We start from the raw sequence: 5,678 nt of genomic DNA on the forward strand, positions 1-5,678 counted from the left end.
ATCTTTAAGTCAATGGACGGCTTAAGTGCCATTTTTACTCTATACAGTTTACGCTTCTCCATTTGCTGATTAGTTAGAAGCATTTTTTCGCGAAAAACAAACTAATCTGGTTCTCCTTTTTGCTTGATGGCGATCCGTGGTGCGTGCATCTGTATGAAGCTAAACGCAATACTTATAGGAGTTACTTGTAGAAATTACCATTTGTATCGATGATCAGGGTCCGACTTATCCTAATTAGGACCGCCCTTCTGCTTCACTTCTTCAGTAATGAAAAACCGAACTTTATAAAGGTATTCAAATTTTTACCTCTTTATTCATATATAGCAGTACCGCAGTGGACTGAGCGTTAAGATACGGTTCCCAGTAGATCACCGAAGCTAAGCATCACTGGATGCGGTCAGTGTGCGGGTGGGTGACCACTTGGATCAAGGGACCGAGGGTGTGCAGTATTGGTTCTCGTTAAACTGTTCTACTGTAAAGTGCTAAACTTCGCATGCAGCTCGTCGGGCTACCGAAGTAGGGGTGCCATCCCCTCTGCAGAGGATCAAAATTGTGATGGCGCATCTTCGGATCATCCGAAACATCCATATGGATGTTTCCCAAACCGTCACCAATAGCCCATTGTGCAGCTTTAGTGCGACGTAAATGAACTACAACAACAACATATATAGCAAGAAAATTGAAATCTTCGTCTAAAATCGTAAAAAAGCTATTAAGTCCCTTCCCCCTCCAATGGTCAGACGAAATATCGTTCCGTCCATTTTATTGATTTTCTGACAATTCTATGTCCATCATGCCGAACGCAGTTTTCTAATAGTTAACTATGTCACCTAGCTGCAAAAAATTTATATCCTTGCTAACATTAGGGCGGAATTCATCTAAATTTTTGCAATTACGATGGCTAAATTAAGCCAAACAGAAGCCTGTATTTTGGTAAGCATATCCCATTTTGCAATATGTAAAAATACAGTCTTTTGATTGGCCAAATTTGTCCATCGTAATTGCGAAATTTACCTAAATTCCGCACTAGAAAGCCATGGATTTACGAAAAATAGATTTTTTGTGTTCATACGATAGATTACCCGAATGAAAAAAATCGAGGTATAAATGAGGTATATTTTAAAGGTATAAAGGAGGTTGTTATTTAAATACGTCGTTAGGTTGAAAAGGGTGCAAATGAATACTTCAAAATCAACCTCAAATATATCTTAAATATACCTCCAGAAGTATATATGAAGAGGTTAATATGAGTCAACTTGAGGTGCTTAATTTTACATCTGTGGAGAGGTAGATATTAACCTTAGGTTATTACTTATCAACCTGAAGTATATTTTTTTGCACTTGTGGAAGTATTTATTCAACAACCTAAGGTGTTTCATTTAACACTTCAGGTTATTATAAATCTACCTCAGGTGTATTTTTTGACAGTTGGAAGGGTAATTTTTTACTAACGAGAAGTGTCTTATGTTCGACTTCAGGTATCTAATTTTATGCTTGCAGAGGTATATGTTTATCAACCTATGGTGTGTCGTTTCACTCTTCAGGTAATTATAAATCCACCTCAGGTGTATTTTTTAACAGTTGGAAAGGTAATATTTTAGTAACGTGAGGTGTATTATGTTCGACCTCAGGTATCATCATACTATTGACCAAATATTTTATCTATGATAATTTATCGACGTTCGGCAGATTGATCACTTTTGAGCAACTAACTTGAATAATCAAATTTTAACTAATGCTTTGACTTGAACGGGCAATAAAAATTTCAGTCATTTCCTGACATCTAAAAGCGAAAATCGTGTCTGTAAAAATGGTTTTTACGTCTGGGGAGAAGCATTAATCTTATGTTTCAACAAATCTACTAAGTTGCATAGACGAGTGGAACAACTATAACAAAAGTCATTATTTAAAAAAAGGCCTTTCTGAAAATTAATCTGAGATAAATTTCTAAATTTAGGAATATGTATTTGAACTTTTTAGATAGAAAAAAATTCCACTAAAATCTCAGTTCTTAATGACTTAGAATTCCTAATTTTTTTTAAAAAAAAAATAACAGTTTTTTTCCTTAACTTCACATGCCAACTACTACTCTCTTTGAAAATTATTTCACAGAGCAATAGGCACTTAATAACAAAAGCTTTCAGAATTGTCACTAATTTTGCCAACATTTCAAATGCCTCTTCATGAAGGAGCTAAAGGCGTTGAATATGAACTTTAAAATCATTGATATGTAATGGTGTGCAAAGGGAAAATATCGACTGCATATTTTCTCTTTGCATCGAAAAGGGAAAAGAAAAAAAAAGACTTAAAATTTTGTTCGAAATTTAAATAAAAACATGTTTAACATATTGCGTGTTTAAATAAATAAAAAATATTGCATGTTTTTTTTCCTGGACTTCTATACAAAACCATCGGGGTACTGAGGGAGTCAATTTAAGCATTTGCTTCTCCCTCAATTAGAAATGGTTTTGTTTTTATGGCTACCGGGCCGGTACCCCCTGAAGACGTCGGCTTCGGTGGTCATATTTTCATTTTTATTTCCTTCATTTTCTTTTTCTTTATTGCTACTTTTTTCTGAAATTTCTGCTGCTTTTTAGCGCATTTTTTTCAAAAAAGTTTTTTCTATTTAAAATTAAAAATATTTGTGTTTTCTTTTAGTAAATAAAAACACCTTACTTCCTCTTCAGAAGCAGGAGAATATGATTGGAAAAAAGAAAAAAAAAAAAAATTGTCACGTCAATGCTATGACGTTGGAAGAGGAACTCAAGACTTTCGGTAGGGTTTGATTGTTCTTTTTTTAGGATAGACGGTAAATATCTATAGTTAGTATTATTTCTAATTTAAAAAATAAAATAAGCTAGTATTTTCATGCGATTAAATTTTCGATTTAATAGTAATTGCTATAACAGATATAATTTTTTAAGCTCATACAATTAAAAAAAGCAAGATAAAAAAAAATTTGTTTCTAAAATTTTAAGTTTTAGTACTTGAACTTATACTAAATGCAATATATTGAAATATGAATTTTATGCCGTACCTACGTTCTTCATAATATTACTGTATTTTTACCAAAACACTTATGTAATGAATTTTGTAAACTAAACACTAAATATTGTTTTATAACATGTTTGGTACATTGAAATTTAGTAAATATGTATATCATGAGAGCATGGCATAAGAAACATTTATTCGGTTAAATTTGCTTTTCAGTTATGTATATTTTACTAAATGTGTGGTTATAAGAACTATAATTTCGAAAGCCAGAATTTTCAGTAAATTGTTACCATATGAACAGAAAAATTACCAAATGAATGGTTTAAATACCGTATATTTTAGTTTTTAACCAGAAGTAGGTTTTATTTATTTATCTATTTTTTAAATCTGAAAGTTGCTAAACTATACAGTACACTAATTTACCAGGATTTTTTTTCTCCATGCAGAAACAGCTCTAGGACTGTGAATTTAACTGCCGGATATAAAACTAAATTCAAGATTATTAATTATAAAAAAATTCATTCCTCTTATTTAAGTAAGAGATAAAATAAACACTTAGTGTTCAGTGTTTTAAATCTATTTTCGGAATACTTTTATTGGTTAACACGCTTGCAATTGATTTTATATACTTTATAGAGCGAGGTTCATTCAAAGATGGATGAAAGTTTAGGGTTCCACAGAAGAAAAAAAAATTGGAAACAGCTGGTTTATTAGATGAAAGCTTTGTTATCTAAGGTAGAATAGCAACAACTCAGTATCATTGCGAGCGAATTAATTCTCTTATTTCTCAAGTCTAGAATGACTCTTCAACACATGCCAACTCTATCCAACTACTTGAAAAAAAGTAACGCCTACTTTCTTCAGCGCCTCCTTTTTTTTCGTATTTTTTTTTAAGTAATCTAAAAATAGTTAATATCAATTTATGGCATCTACACTGTTCACAAAAATATGAGCACATGGTATATAAATTGTATGTATGCCTACTCCCCTAATTCCTTTGTAATTTTAATTTCTAACAAGGTACAATAGCAGCAAATTTTTCGAATCTGATTGATAGATATGCGTACTATATATGAATACAATTTGCAGAAAATTAGAATTTGTATTTTGAATATTTATAAAATTGAATTTTTGAAATTTGTAGTGGCATTTTTGATAAATATTTATTTAATGAGAAAATTGATAACTCTTATTGGTTGGATTAAATCTAACCAATTAAACCTACATAAATCCGATTTATGTAGGTTTATCTTTTTGAGAATGTACTTCTTAATGGTCTGGATTTTTACAAACAAATTATTGGAATTCCACAAGGTAAATTAATTTTCTGGTGATTTTGTTAATATTTTTTAAAATTTTTTTGAAGCTAAATATTTTGAGTTTAATGATTTTAATGCTTTTAGATACATTTTTTGATTTTGATCAGATGATTTTGTTTAATTGTGATAATTATGATTTTATTTTTAGTATTTATCCTAAAGATTTGGTTTTGAAAAAAAACTAATGGGAATTGCTTAAATGTTGAATATTTAGATTTTAAAATTGATATTGTTGATAAAATAATTAAAATTGGTATTTTTGATAAACGAAAGGCTTTTAAATGTAAAGTTTTCTTTTTCTGTAACTTTAAAACTAATTTGTGCAATAAAATTTTCAAAAATTTAGTTTTTTCTCAATTGTTTAGAGTTAAGAAAATTTGCAATAACGCTGAATGTTTTCAGAAGGCTGCGAATAATTTTTTGAGCAATTTGAGAAATAATGAATTTCCTTATAATTATTATAATGTTAAATTTTTGATTAGGAAAATGATTGAGGAATATTAGTTTATTATTTCTTTTAACAGGGCAAAATTAAAGTCTTGACTGAGCAGCTCCAGTTGAGCATTATATTAATCTGTCCCGCAATCTTTACCTTCCCTATCCTTTTTTTCTTCCTACTGCGCATTTTAATCGAGGGCGTTGTTTTCTTTTATTTCAAATGTTTCTTTTACATTGAGTTAGTTTCATGAAATTGCTGTTTGACCAGTTTACTGTGAGGTTTTGTATTTTCATTTTTGTATTATACAGGGTGTTCCAAAATTATCTTTACAACTTCAAAAATTCATAACTTCGAACATAAACAAGATAGTTATATTCTGTCTTTTGCATGTATTACTGCAACTAATAAAGTTTTTTTTTTCAATAGGCTGAAAAGTTTTTAAGTGAGGATGTGGACACAACAACAGAAAGCTCAATGCGTCTCATGGCCGTATTCGTCTCATGGTTCATAGAGACGAAATCAGATACACAGGTGCAACGGAACTTCAGGACAAATTTCCAAAGAGACTCAATCCAATCCAGACCCTCCATCGTGCATGGCACACAAGCTTCATGAGCACCGGATCAGTATTGCATAAAAGTGGAGCCGGACGACCCAGCACAAGTCCAGAAAATGTGGAGCGAATACGGCTATGAAACGCATTGAGCTTTCTGTTGTGGTGTCCACATCCTCACTTAAAACTTTTCAGCCTATTGGAAAAAAAACTTTATTAGTTGCAGTAATACATGCAAAAGACAGAATTTAAATATCTTGTTTATGTTCGAAGTTATGAATTTTTGAAGTTGTAAAGATAATTTTGGAACACCCTGTATTTCTCTTCTGATTTTATTTTATGTATTTCTTGTATTTTTTCTGCACTTTTGCAA

The sequence above is a fragment of the Parasteatoda tepidariorum genome, chromosome 9, assembly GCF_982258835.1.
Source record: "Parasteatoda tepidariorum strain Cologne lab strain chromosome 9, Ptep-v5.0, whole genome shotgun sequence".
NCBI classification, from domain to species: Eukaryota; Metazoa; Arthropoda; class Arachnida; order Araneae; family Theridiidae; genus Parasteatoda; species Parasteatoda tepidariorum.